General features: G+C 47.1%; 1 long non-coding RNA gene across 2 annotated transcripts in view; it reads left to right on the plus strand.

The window, feature by feature from the left end:
- The window catches only part of LOC131511868 (uncharacterized), a 20,816-nt gene continuing 5,667 nt past the window's right edge, over nucleotides 1–15,149 (plus strand). For both annotated transcript variants that reach the window (XR_009261787.1, XR_009261786.1), the window contains exons 1-2: nucleotides 1–218; nucleotides 8,214–8,347. This is a non-coding gene — a long non-coding RNA (uncharacterized LOC131511868). The remainder of the gene's footprint in view (nucleotides 219–8,213; nucleotides 8,348–15,149) is intronic.

Here is a 15,149-nt window from a genome sequence, read left to right on the forward strand (position 1 = left end):
CCCATAAATGTGGGCAGCTAGTCCTCTCCTGGGCAGTCTCTGGAGAAAAGGGCAAGTGTTTGCCTGTGAGGGAGGGAAGAGACAACTCTGCCAAGGCTCGATTCCAGGCCCATTTCTGCACCACCTCTCTTGCTGGACACTCTTCTCTGGCCTCTTGTCAGCATCTGCACATAAGGACATATAGCTGCTGCTTTGGGGATCTGAGATCATACCTTGAGGTAGGGTTAGACTATGATTCCCAGGACTGATCATCTGAGGTTGTGATAAGCCATAGGACCCAGGGCGTAGGGGTCACTGTTCAGAAGCAGGAGAAGGTGAGAGGCCCTTGGCCTGGGATTTGGAGGGCAAGGGGGCTGCTCGGTTGTCACCTCCTACTCCCTCCCTGCGCATGCATCAGGGGATGCTCTGCCTTTGTTCTAACACGGACTTTTTCCAGTGCATTCTCATCAGGGTTACACTTGTTTCTTAAGGGCAAGGTCTGAATCTGTTCACCTTTTCTTCCCAGAACTTGGCACCTGTGGTAGGCTTTTTGAAAAATGGGTTCAGTAGCTCCTCCTGTCTCTCTATGCATGCCCCTTTGCAGTGCGACTCTGCTGCTTCTTCCACAAAGAGGTGAAGTTTATTTCCCCACCCTTGAACCTGGGCTTGCCTATGATGTGCTTTGACCACTAGGATACAGCAGCCTAGACCTCAAGAGGTCCTCCAGCTTTTCATCTTGTCCTCTTAGAATCTGCCAAGCTGCATGTGAACATACTCAGTCTAGCCTGCCAGAGCACGAGAGACCACGTGAATAGATAAGTGCCATCCCCCTTGGGGTTCATTAGACTACTGCCAGCACCAAAAGCCAGCCATGAATAAGGTCATCTTGGACCTTCCAGCCCCATTAGAGCCACTAGAAGACTGTAGTCACACCAATGACTCAGGTGCAACTAGCGGAAGAATCTCCCCACTGAGCCTCGCCTAAATTGGTGACCCTCAGAACTGTGACCTGATGAAATTGTTGCTGTTTTAAGTGGCTGAGTTTTGAGGTAGTGTGTTGCACACTAATAGATAATGGGCACAGGGAAGTTCCTAGTTGAATTATGTGTCACAAAAAGGTATGTTCAAGTCTTAATTCCCCCGTCCTGTGAATGTGACCTTATTTGGAAATAGGGTCTTTGCTGGTACAATCAAGTTAAGGTGAGGTCATACTGGGTTAGAGTGGGCCCTAAATCCAGTGGCTGATGTCTTAATAAGAGAAAGAAGAGGGACATCTGGATATAGAGACACAGGGAAGAAGGTCATGTGATGACAGGGGTAGAGATTGGGGGTGGGGAGTGATACAGCTATAAACCAAGGAATGGCAAGGATTGCCAGGAGCCACCAGATGCTAAGAAGAAGCAAAAGAAGGATTTTCCCCTTCTGCCTTTGGAGGGAGCAGGGTGTGTCGACACCTTGATTTCACATTTCCAGCCTCCAGAACGAGAGAGTAAATGTCCGTGGTTGTAAGCCACCCGGTTTGTGGCAACTTATTACAGCAGTCCTAGGAAATTAATACACCAGGTCAGAAGTTTTGCTCAGAGAGGGTGGGCTGGAGGGATGGAGACACTGAGAAGCAGAGGGGAGTTAGCCCACCTTCTTGCACATCCTCGGCACTGCCTGCCCCATCCCGTGCTCAGATTTGTGCATCTTCTGCCCAGATCTTGAGGTCTGGCTCCAGGGCTGCCAGGCATGACGCTCAGGGCTTTCTTTGAAATGCAGATGTGGTTGTTATGTATGTGCACACACACATTTTTTTTTCTGCACATGAAAGTAGTTTGTGAACCTTTAAATATACTTAGAAAATATAACTAAGTGAAAAGAAGAAAAGAAACATCACCCATAACTTTATCTTCTGGATACAACTATAGTCAACATTGGTTTGTAACTCACTAGCCTCTTCATGTATATGAATGTTGACATAACTATATGTACTGTTTTGTGCCCTGTGTTTTCCACTCAGGAATTATACATTGGACTTTTCTATGTCAATAGCTACGGGTCTCTTTACTCAGTACGTGTTTACTGAATACTCATTGTGTGCCAGACATTTTACGGAGCCCCGGATGCAGTGATGAAAAGACAGTGCAGTCACACTCCCTGTCCCTGTGAAGTTTATAGCCTAGCAAGGGACACAGGCATCAAGCAAATAATTGCACAAGCACTTTTTTGATTTTCTATTTTGCAACCATCTTAGACTTACTGAGGAGTTGCAAAAATGACACAGAGTTCTCATATACCCTTCACCCAGCTCCCCCAGACATTAACATCTCCCACAACTGTATTACCATCCTAAAAATCAAGAAATTAACATTGGTGCAATACTACTCAGGATGGACTTCCTTTTCCACTTGTATACATATTTTTTTCTGTTCCAAGATATAATCTAGTGTCTCATATTACATGTAGTTGTCATGTTTCCCTAGTCTCCTCCAATCTGTGACAGTTTATCAGTCTTTCATGACCTTGAGAGTTTTTTTTTTTAATTTAAGTTTATTTATTTGTTTATTTTGAGAGAGAGAGAGAGCATGTACCAGTGCATGTGCAAGGGGAGCAAGGGGGAGGGGCAGAGAGAGAGGGAGAGAGAGAATCCCAAGCAGGCTTCCTGCTATCAGTGCAGAGCCTGACAGGGGGCTTGATCTCACAAACCACGAGATCATGACCTGAGCTGAAATCAAGTTGACTTAACTTAACTTAACTTAACTTAACTTAACTTAACTTAACTTAACTTAACTTAACTTAACTTAACTTAACTTAACTGACTAAGCCTCCCAGGTGCCCCAGACCTTGAGATTTTTTTAAGACTCCTGGTCAGTTACCTTACAGAAGATCCCCTAATTTGGGCTTGTCTGATGTTTTCTCACGATTAGTTTGAGGTTATGCATTATCAGAAAGGATGCCACAGAGATGACATGCCCTTCTCAGTGCATGATATCAGGAGACACGTGATGCCAATATGTTCTGTTACTGCAGGTGTTAATCTTGGTCACGTAGCCTAAGATGAAATCTGCCAGATTTTGCTACTCTAAAGTTACTATTTTCCCTTTCGTCATTAATAAAAATTTGTTTTGGGGAGAATACTTTGAGACTGTGCAAATCTCATGTTTCCTTTTAAACTTTTGCTCACTAAGTTTAATATCTATGGGTGGATCTTGTCTGCAGAGATCTGGTGTTCTAATGGTCATTTTGTATTTCCTCATTACATCTAAATTTATTAAGTGGAATTCTTCTGTAGGGGAGAGTAGGCACAACTACTTCTCTGACATCAGTGAAGAGTTTTACAAGGATGAACTGACAACATAAAACAGAGTCCCCTAACCCAGTCTGGGGTAGTCCGGGAAGTCTTCCCTGAAGAAGTGGCATTTAACATAATTCCTGCAGGATTAAAACCAATTAGCCTGGCAAAGGGTTAGGGTTATGGGGAGAATGTTTCAAGTATAGAGAATAGCATGAACAAGTGATCTACACCCAAATCCGAGAGAGACTGTATGAAACTGCACAGTTGGCTTTCCCCAGGTAGAAACTTAACCACATGCAGGGCTTCCTCATTTAAAGGGAGCGAGCAGCTGCTTCTTACTCTGGCCAGAGTTTTACCGAGTGGACATGAGGGCCTAGAATTGCCAGGGTTTCTGGTGCTCAAGAGAATCTGAACATCTGGGTTTGTTTTTTTTCCCATAAAATCTCTCCATCATTTACAAAATTTTTTTTTAATGTTTATTTAGTTTTGAGTGACAGAGAGAGAGACAGAGCACTACCAAAGGAAGGGCAGAGAGAGAGAGAGGGAGATAGAGAATCTGAAGCAGGCTCCAGGCTCTGAGCTGTCAGCACAGAGCCCGACACGGGGCTCAAACACACAAACTGTGAGATTGTGACCCAAGCTGAAGTTGGACACCCAACCGACTGAGCCACCCAGGCACCCCAAAATCTCTCCATCTTTTTAACGTTGGCAAATAATCCCATTCTCCTTTAAAGCCAAACAAAACCTGTGAGCTGTCAGGGATTTTTTTTTTAAGACTTTATTATTTTAGAGATGCCTTGGGTTCATAGCAAAATTGAGAAGAAAATGTAGAGGTTGCCCGTAAACCTCCTGGCCCCACCCCCTGCATAATCCCCCTCTACAGGGGTACATAGGTCATAATTGGCGAACATATATTAACACATCACAAACACCCTAAGTTTACATTAGTGTTCAGTCTTGGTGATGTATATTCTGTGGGTTTTGATAAATGCATAATGACACATATCTACCATTACAGTATCATACAGAGTAGTTTCACTGCCCTGAACATCCTATGTATTCTGCCAATGGATCCCTCCCTTCCTCCCTTGCCTCTAACCCCCAGCTGTCAGTTTTTCACCTGTGCATGGCTGAATCATATTTATTTATCTATCTCCTGTGGCTGAACCTTGAACTTATTTTCAAGTATTCAGTGTTCTAAACAATGCTGTAAAGAACATTCTTGTACACACAACCTTGACACCTTCTCTAGCCACGAAAGTTTGCTCCAAATAGTCACTAGTGTCCTCCTCATCACCAGGCCCCTCTCTCCATCACCCTCCATGCCTCATGTCCCCTGATGCCTCAGTTCTCCCTCTATTTTTCCTACTGTTCATTTTCCATTTCCTTCAAAGTCTCAGTGAACTCTGGCCAAAACCACACTGCAACCCACACCATTAGTAGAGTTTGTGAGGTGGGCTGGAATGCAGTGCCACAGAAGGTATTCAGCTGCTCTCACCTAGGTTGAGGGGACACAGGTGGTCCTTCTTGGGGGCATTTCAGCCAGATCCCTAGCCCAGCTTACTCGGCTGATCTGCTTCCTGGAAAAGAAGGGCCCGGGGCGGACTCTGCAAGCACTCTGCTTGCCAAAAGGGCAGCAAATACATTCTTGGTAGATTCACTGAATTGCTCTGATAAGGCCAGTATGGAGCAGATAAGCAGCTCAGGCCTGATGCCAGAATCCAGAGAAGAATTCCCATCACATGGAGAAGGAAGAATCTGGAATCCACTCTTAGAGCGGGCAGGCAGGGGCTATGCCCCAGCTCTCTGGTCATGCCCAGCTTTCTTCCAATGGTGCCCTCTTGTGCCACTGCTTTTGTGTTGTGACTGGACTGTTCTTATGGTGGGAGTCAAAACCCAGCATGACATGGTGGTGGGGGGTAAAGGGGGCAAAAGGAAGGGCAGCTTTCCTTACTCCTGAAGCTCCTACCCGGGGAGACAAGGGGAAATGTTTCTGTTTCCCCCGAAGAAGCCCTCACCTGTGTCTAGGTGGGAGGTGAAGGTGGAGCCTTGATGGCTGCTCCTGGCGTGGGGGTGCTGGTTACCTCTTGCTCTCTGGGTCTTGGATTTGTTCAAGTGGCACCTATTGGGATTTTTAAAGTTATGAATAAAATGATGCTGTAAGAGAATCTGGCTGGCAGCGGACTTCCTACTAGAATAAGTTTAAATACTTTTTTTTTTTTTTTTTGAGAGAGAGAGAGAGTACACAAGCAGGGTAGAGGGACAGAGTGAGAGACAGAATTTTAAGCAGGCTCCACACTCAATACGGAGCCCACCATGTGGCTTGATCCCACAACTCTGGGATCAGGACCTGAGCCGAAATGAAGAGTTGGACGCTCAACTGACTGAGCCACCCAGGCGCCCCATATTGGGGCTCATAGGTTTTGTTTGGCTTTAAAGGAGAATGAGATTATTTGCCAACATTAAAAAGATGAAGAGATTTTATGGGGAAAAAAAATCCAAATGTCCAGCTTCTTTTGAGCACCAGAAACCCTGGCAATTCTAGGCCCTCACGTCCACTCGGTAAAACTCTGGCCAGAGTAAGAAGCAGCTGCTTGCTCCCTTTAAATGAGGAAGCCTGGGTGGCTCAGTCGGTTAAACATCTGACTCTTGATTACTGCTCAGGTTGTGATCCCAGAGTCGGGCTTGACACTGAGCATGGAGCCTGCTTAAAATTCTCTCTCCCTCTGCCCCTCTCCCCTGCTTGTGGCTAGTGCTCTGTCTTGCTCTCAAAATAGAAACTAGCTATCTAAATAATCTCTACACCCAACGTGGGTGAGGCTCTTCATACATTATCTCATTTAACCCTCATGCCAACTCCCATGGGTTCAGATTAATAGCCCTGGTTTCAGGATGAGCTTAAAAACCTACTCAGAAGATGTATGAATGGCAGGCCTATCAGTGGGGACAGGCTTGGCTGCCACAGTGTCCAGAAATCTGCCCCCACCCCCACCCCCCGGACCACAGGAGTCAAGACCTTGCTGTCTATGACACATGCACTTATCTGTCTCGTGTTTGCTCTCAGGATCCCTAGAGCACATGTCACCACCCTGAGACCTTGCAGTGTTTCCCAGCCTGGGGGGAACTGCATGTGGAAGGAAGACTCCAAGTCCCCATAAGCTTCTCCCTCTGGAATCTGGGCCCCAGGCAAGATACCCTGGACTGTGGACCAAGCTGCCCAATGTCCCCTCACCTGGGAAGGGCTTCATTCTAAGTTTGGATTTTTCATAATCTCCTCTGCTTCTGTGGTGTACAAGGATCAGCACACTGAGACATTTGTGATAATGTAATGGTCACTATTTGTAAATGTGAGCTCTTTGGAAGCTATTGAGAGCCTGCGTTTTACAGATTCACTTTTCCATTCATTTGTTAGGGCTTACTGAGTACTCACTGCACCCGGTGCTTCCACAGGGACTAAGAATCATGCAGTGAGCAGGATAGACATGGCCCCAGCCTTCCTGGGCTCATATTCTTGTGGGAAAATCTTCAATGAAGTACTAGGAGAATGAATCCATATAAAAAAGATTTTTTTTTTTAATTTTTTTTTTCAACGTTTTTTATTTATTTTTGGGACAGAGAGAGACAGAGCATGAACGGGGGAGAGGCAGAGAGAGAGGGAGACACAGAATCAGAAACAGGCTCCAGGCTCCGAGCCATCAGCCCAGAGCCCGACGCGGGGCTCAAACTCACAGACCGCGAGATCGTGACCTGGCCGAAGTCGGACGCTCAACCGACTGCACCACCTAGGCGCCCCTAAAAAAGATTTTATACCATGAGCAAGTGCGATTTATCCTAGGAATGCAAAAATAGTTCAGCACCTACAAATCAATGTAACTCTCCATTTTAATAAATTTAATGACAAAAACCACATGATCATTTTGATATTCGCAGAAAAAGCATTTGATAAAACCCAGGACTCTTTCATGATGTGAAAACAGCCAACAAACCAGGGGTAGAAGGGAACTTCCTCAACCTGATAAAGAGTACCTACAAAAACCCCACAGCCAACCTCATACTTAATGGTGAAAACCTGGATGCTTTCTCCCTAAGATCGGGACCAAGACAAGGATATCTGCTCTTACCACTTCCATTCAACATATGTACTTGAGTTGTAGCCAGAGCAATTAGGAAGAAAATTAAATACAAGGCATCCAGATTGGAAAGGAAGAGTAAAACTATATTTGTAGATGGCAAAGTCTCGTATACAGAAAATCCTAAGGAACCCACTAAAAAAACTATTAGGACTAATGAACAAGTTCAGCAAGGTGGCAAGACACAAAATCAACATATAGCAATCAGTTTTATTTCTGTATGCTAACAATAAACAGCCCTAAAATAAAATCAAGAAAACAATTACATTTACAATAGTATCAAAAAGAATAAAATGTCTACAAATACATTTAACCATTAAAGTGCAAGATGTAGGGGCGCCTGGGTGGCTCAGTCGGTTAAGTGTCCGACTTCGGCTCAGGTCATGATCTCACTGCCCGTGAGTTCGAGCCCCGCGTTGGGCTCTGTGCTGACCGCTCAGAGCCTGGAGCCTGTTTCAGATTCTGTGTCTCCCTCTCTCTCTGCTCCTCCCCTGTTCATGCTCTGTCTCTGTCTCAAAAATAAATAAATGTTGAAAAAAAAAATTAAAAAAAAGTGCAAGATGTATACCTCGAAAGCTATATGCCAATGGAACTGTTGAGAAAATGAGGATATGGGCTTGGCCAGGCCACACTGCAAGGGGGGAGCAGGCAGACTCAGCAAGACCTCCCTGCATCAACCTCAGTGATTCCTGCCAGTTTGCAGAGCCCCAGAGTTCTGTGCCCTTCTGCCTAGCTCTGCCTGCCTGGAATGCCCTATTGTCCCATTTAGGAAGGGGATCCAGGTGGCCTTGGCCATAATAGCCCTGCAATTAATGTCTGTTTTTCAGGTGGTGCAGGTGATGGGAACTCAGTGTTACAAAGTCCAACATGGCCTTTTACTGGAAAGAGAGACAAGGGAGTCAAAACACTTTCCGGAGGCCCTGCTTCTTTTAGGCCTCGGGCACAGGCTGCACCTTGGAAGGTAAGTTATCTGTGGCCTCCTCCTTCTGGCAAGTAAAAAAAAATGTTTTTCTTTTGTAATCAACTTTTTATTTTAGGGCAGTTTTAAATTTACAGAATTATTATGAAGAAAATACAAAGAATTCCTGTGTACTTGCACCCAGTTTTCTCTGTTTTTAACATCCCAGTTAGCAGGGTATGTTTGTTACAATTGATGAACCAATATTGTTACATTATCATGAACTAAAGTCATCAGTTTTTCCCTGGAGTTATTTTTCTGTTCCAGGCTCCCATATAAGATACCATAATACATTTAGTTATGTCTCCTGAGGCTCCTCTTGCTTGTGACCATTTAAAGTGCAAATCTTGACTTCACCATGGAGATGTAGAAAGAATCTGAGCTTTGGAGTCAGACCTTGACTCAAATCCTAGTTCTTCCCTTTTTGGCTGGGGATCTGGAGTCATTTATTTAAGCTCTCTGAGCCTTAGTGTCCTCATCTGTGAAATGGAGGCAATAATATCTAATGTACAGGTCTGTATCTTGCAAAATAATCCATGAGAACACCCACACAGTGCCTCGCACACAGTAGCAGTCAATGTAACAACATTAGGGATATGTCCACCTGCCTCCCCGTTCTGTCCCATATTGCAGCCCCTCTGAAACCGTTGTCCACTTTCCCTCCATATACGTTGCACCCAGCAAGAGCGCTTGCCCTGGACACCTGTTCCCCATTGCTGCATAGACCTAACTGAAGACCTGCAATGAAAGGCAGCACCTATTTAACACCTGCTGCCTCGCAAGTACTGGGTTTTCACCAAGCCTTTTCCAATTGACCTTAGGTCTGACACGTAGGCCAGCACTTCTCGTCATGGTGACCTACTTGTCGGGAATGCACAAGGCTGTCTGCTCCCCGCCTTGAGTCAGCAGCCAGGAGCTCTGCCCGTCTCCTGCCCAAATCTGACCCCACCCCAGCCTTGCCCTCCCAAAGGCCTAGCGGTGAGGGGCCAAGCCTGCTGCTTGCTCCTTCATGGCTGTGTTGGCGGGGCCACCTGGATGCATAAGTGAACTTTGTCCCATCCATCTGTCACTCACTGTGGATGCTGTGTGTTTGTTCTAAGTAGAAACTCACTTGAAGGGGGTGTCTTAATGTGTGGGGAGCATGTGCACATTTCTGGGGTTTTGTGTTTGGTGGGTGTGGGTGTGGGCCCACAGGAGTGTGTGTGTGTCTGTGTGTGTGTAAGTGTGCATGGCCACTTTAGTGTACCTGAAGGTTTATGATGGATGTTTGTGGGAAGGTGTCATATGGCCAAGCCCGTGAGTATATTTTGAATCTGGGTGTGTGTTTGGTATGGAAATGTGTATATATGACTAGGTATATATTTACGGGTATGAAAGTGTGTTCAACAAGAGAAAGGAATCTCTACATGTTCCACATGCCCTGGGATGAGATACAGAAACAAATCAGATGGATGGAACTTTCCCTACAGTCTTGATCCTGTTCCTACTATGAGGACACAGGAACAGGGCTCAAACCCCTCCCGGGCTAGACGCACCTCTTCTGTTCAAAGCTGGAGGTAGATGCATTGAGATTGGCAAAAAATGTCTTTTTTAAATGGCCTGTGTCTGGTATTCTGGGTGACCCTTGTATTAGGCATTGAGAGCTGGGTCATGAAAGAAGAAGGTTCTGAAAGGAGGGAAGAAACCAGGTTCAGGGAAACTGTGTGCCCATTCAGGATCACAATGGCTCCACAGAGGCCCTGCTTGGGCCTGAGAGGCCTTGTGGATCTCTGTGGGTTTGTGGGTCACTCGAGGCCCACCCTGGGCATGGAAGCCACCTCAGGGAGCTTCAGCTTCTGCAGAATTCAGGGAGGTTGTCCTTGGGGACACCCCTGCCGATGGATCCCCATTTCATCCCTCCCCTTACAATGCTCCTTCACTTCCTGCCCCTTGCCTATCAGTAAGGCTTCAACTAGTCAAAATCCACATTCATAAAGCTCTACTTTTTATTAACCCTTGGAATGTGCCTTCTTCAGACTCACATGTAGCATTCTCCCTTATCTTCAGATCTTTTGCTCAAACGTCACCTTCTCAATAACCACCCCTTAAAATTGCAACTCTCCTCCTAGCTCTGCCACCTTGCTTTAAACTCCTCATTTCTCCTGCCCTCCACTGCTATCCCCCAAAGCTCTTGTCACCTTCTCACACAGTGGTCACCAACACGGTAGGAGGATGTGAACGCAGACATTAGGAGCAAGCATTCAGGAACTTCTGTACTGAGGTATCTACAAATACTATAGAACCTATAGCAATTTGCATTGCCCGGAAATCCAAATGTAGATTAGAAAAAAATAAACTGTTTTTGTGCCACAATGGGTTTAAGAACCACTGTTCTAACACAGTCTGTAAAATGTATTCTGTTTCCCGGTTGTCTTCCCCTCGCCCCTCCCCCTGCCGCACCCCCCCCCCCCCGCCCCCGCACCCCCACCAACTACTGTTTGAATGCAGGTTCCAAAGGACAGAGATTCTGTCTGCTTTATGATCTCCTCAGCACCTTGAACAGTGTCTGGCACACAGTGGGTGCTTACTGGACATTTGTTGAATTAGCAAATGAAGAAGAGGTGGTCCATCAGCTGGACATGGTGTAGGAAGGTAGTGAATGTTCCCTGTCCCCATCCTAACCGGGCTGTGAGCACAGTGCTCTTGCTCTGAACCCTGGGACTCAAGTGCTATAAGGCATGCCTGGGAATAGTGTCCTGATAAAAAGTGTTCCACTCTGCCTCTACTTCTGCCCCTGGCCTGTTCCAGAGGGAGCCCGGAGCTGGCAGAGCTGGGCAGGAGCGGATCTCTTGGAGGTGGAGGGAGTTTGGTTCCACCAGCGGTTCCCACGGCTGGGGCTGCCTGGGGCCCACGTGGTTGGCAGCGCTGGGACCTGCCTCATGGGCCAGCCATCCTGCAGGGCCGGTTTTGGGCTCACACACCTACAGCTGCCTGCTCAGCCCCTCCTTTCCACCTTGGCCCAAGCCCTCGGGCTCAGCTTCTCCTTCTCTGACCCCAATACTCCACCCACAGAGGCCCTTTCATCCTCCCCTACCTCCAATGAATGGTGTGGGTTTGGCCGAGAAGGAGGGGAGTGGGCCCTCCAGCCAAAACATACTAAGGGGCTGCTGTCCAGACAGTGTTCGGGGCCACTTGTGACCCTGGCACAGGGACAAGGGATAACATCTGTATAATCAAAAAGGTCAGTTACGTCTTCTCATCTGCTCCCTGACAAGCAAGCAGAGCCACAGACTAACGTCTGCTCAGTCAGCAATTCTCCCCTCTCCTCCCCCTCATGGGCCTGGGGAACATAAAGGAATTTGGGAGGGGTGGCTGCCAGGAGGAAGTGATGCTCAAGCTGGATTTTGATGGATGAGTTTTAAGTTAAACAGACCAAGAGAGGAGATGAGAGATGAGAAAGCCTTTCCAGAGAAAAGGGGTGTCATGGGCAAAGGCCTGGAGGTAAGGCAGACAACAGTGCACGCAGAGCCATTTTTCCACCATTTGCATGGCTGGGTGCACACAAGATGGTGATGGAATCAGTGCCAGAAAAGTAGACAGGAGCCGGTTCTTGTCCAGAATATTCTTCTAGCCAACACTTATGAGCACCCCTGTGCTTGGTTCACATGGGGTATAAAGATAAAACAGATGGTAGGAACATAAAGTTGTTTGGACACACAATTTGCTTTAACCACCACCATACTGCCGTGTCTGCTGCAGTGCTGGGAACATGGTGGGCACTCAATAAACATCTGTGACAGCAAAGAATGGATGAATGAGTGAATGAATGAATGAATGAAGCCATGGCACCTACTTACAGAGAAAGAGGATGGAGTAAAGAAGAGTCAGTCTTGGAGCAGCTGGGTGGCTCAGTCAGTTAAGTGTCTGACTTCGGGTCAGGTCACGATCTTGCTGTTTGTGAGTTCAAGCCCAGTGTCGGGCTCTGTGCTGACAGCCCAGAGCCTGGAGCCTGCTTCCGATTCTGTGTCTCCCTCTTCTCTCTGCCCCTCCCCCACTCACACTCTGTCTCACTCTCTCTAAAAAAATAAATAAACATTAAAAAAACTAAAAAAAAAAAAAAAAGGAGGAGTCAGTCTTGCTGAGGCAGAGAACTCAAACCTTAGAGACAAGACTCTGGGAAGGAGGGCTGTTTTTCCTTCATGTTCAATGAAATAAACTTGCTGTAGTTTTCAGGGCAAACCTCAGCTGTGGCTTGTGCAGTTAGTCATTCTCTGGTTGAGATTTTGGCATTTTTGCCACTGACGCAACATGCTGAGATGATTTCCACAGCACATTTTGTTGAGCAAGTAAGGGCTGCAGAGGAGAGACTGGGCAGGGCCTCCTGGAGTTAGAGAAGAAGCCAAATTAATGCAAGAAGAGGCAAACCTGTGTAGGGTGGTGTCCACGTAGTTGCCCAACCACCTGGAATGTGGCCCCAGGTAGGAACCTTTGGATGTGCAAGAGGCATTTATCTGAGGACAGTTTGTGACATTTGGCAGGTCAGCATCGAAAGCTGGCAGGCCCTCAGAATAGGGAATGTGTAGAAATTGTCAGGGCCACCGTTGAGTGGCATGGCTCCCCAGGCACCCAGAGAGCTGACTGACAGGTGTCTCCACCCTGCCAAACTCTGGCTAGGGGCTGGAGATGGTGTGGCAGGTGAGAGCGGGGTACAGACGTGGGCCAGCCACAGCTCTGGCCCTTGGCAAGATGATTAGCCCTATTATCCAGCCTCTGTGGTGATACCTCCCTGCTGGACTCAAGGCCACCTTGTGTGGGCACTGCTGCCCCTGGGAACAGGGTTAGGTTAAGGTGGGTGCCTAGAAGCACCACTCCATCTGTCCTAGGTGGGGAAAAACTGCAGCTTCATTGATCTCTGGGCCCGAGCCTCATCAGTGAGAGACAAGGTTGAGTCGGTCATGGGTGCCTTGCAGAGAATTTTTCCTTGGGGGAGACATAATGCCCGTCCCTGGTTGCAGATGTACTTGAAATCAATGGAGCTTAAGTCTTGAGATGCTTGCTTGAAAAAAGCCCCTTCCACGACAGTGGACCTAGTTTTGCATTTGCCAGTTTGCATGCATTTTCTTAAAAAGGCTTCCCAAATCACATAAGGTTCAGATCTCACAAAACTGAACCCATCCTTGCTAGTGCTCCTTGACTCTGGAAAATATTGAGTAGCCAGTGAGTGTCTGAGGGGTCAGGGCTCACAGGCTTCACAGGCCTCCTTCCCACGTTTCTGGCCAGGACCTCCAGCCTGGCAGCCAGGGGGTAAGATGGTGGAGGGCTCTAGCACAGAGCAGACGGTGTCCTCTCTGTGGCCCAGAGGGCTGAGCTGGAGCTGCTGAGCTGGGCCAGGTGGAAGCAGATTGTCAGCTATAGAAAGGTCAAAGTGTCATCCTGAGAAATAGGAGACGACAAGTGTGAGTGTGCCAGATCAAATAGCACTTCTAATTCTGTCCATATGGCCCACTGGTGGGGCATTTGCTGACGATCCATGTTTGACTGCTGGCTTAAAATGAATGCTGTGATATAAAATACCACAGAATCGTACACTTTAAAAAAGGGTGGATTTTAGGGGCGCCTGGGTGGCTCAGTCGGTTGAACGTCTGACTCTTTAAAAAAATTTTTTTAATGTTTATTTATTTGGAGTGCCTGGGTGGCTCAGTCAGTTAAGTATCTGACTTCGGCTCAGGTCATGATCTTGGGGTTCATGAGTTCAGGCCCTGCATCAGGCAAGCTTGTTGAGCCCTGCTTCGGACTCCTTGTTTGGGATTCTCTCTCTCTCCCTCTCTATGTGCCTCATAGGGTTCTCTCTTTCTCTCCCTCTCTCTCTGCTCCTTGCTCACTTGCACCCTCTCTCTCTCTCAAAAAAAAGTTTATTTATTTTTGAGGGAGAGAGAAAGAGAGAGAGAGAGGAGAGAGAGAATCCCAAGCAGGCTCTATGCTGTCATCACAGAGCCTGACTTGGTGCTCAAACCCACAAACTGTGAGATCATAACCTGATTCAAAATCAAGATTCAGACACTTAACCTACTGAGCCACCCAAGTGCCCCCAGAGTCTGACTCCTGATTTCAACTTAGGTCATGATCTTAGGTTCTGTGCTGACAGCTTGGAGCCTGCTTAGGATTTTCTCTCTCCCTCCCTCTCAGCTCCTCCCCTGCTCGAGTGCATGTGCGCGCGCTCTCTCTCTCTCTCATAATAAATAAACTTAAAAAAATAATAAAAAAATAAAGAGGTGGATTTTATGACATGTGAATTGTATCAAGAAAGAAAGAAAGAAAGAAAGAAAGAAAGAAAGAAAGAAAGAAAGAAAGAAAGAAAGAAAGAAAGAAAGAAAGAAAGACAAAGAAGGATCTGGGGAGCCTGGTGCCCCTCGTTGCCATGGTGCTTTTCTTTGATGTTGGATCCAGGCGTGGTGGGTGTGTCAAGGCACTACTTGGTGCCAAGGTTTCTGGGCTGCCTCCCGAGATGTCAGTCACACACAGCAAGGGCTGTTCAGGGACTTCGGCTGTGTCCTGGCTGCATCCTTGCTGAATACAAAACAAAATGGTGGCACTGCAAACAAGTTTCCTGACCAGCTGGGGTCCCTGGGGGCAGTGGACTGGCTTCCTCCATTTCTGGGTGACTGGGCCCCAATTTACTGCCCCTATCTTGGCACGTTTTGCCAAGCCCTCTGAGCCTGACACATGCCTGGGGCCAGGGGAAGAGTTAACGATTAACCAGGAGCTAAGAGATGGCTGAGACAGGTGGCCTTCCAGCCCTCAAGGGCAGGCAGAATGGGGCCCCTCT

This window comes from Neofelis nebulosa, chromosome 5 (genome assembly GCF_028018385.1).
Source record: "Neofelis nebulosa isolate mNeoNeb1 chromosome 5, mNeoNeb1.pri, whole genome shotgun sequence".
In the NCBI taxonomy this organism is placed as follows: Eukaryota; Metazoa; Chordata; class Mammalia; order Carnivora; family Felidae; genus Neofelis; species Neofelis nebulosa.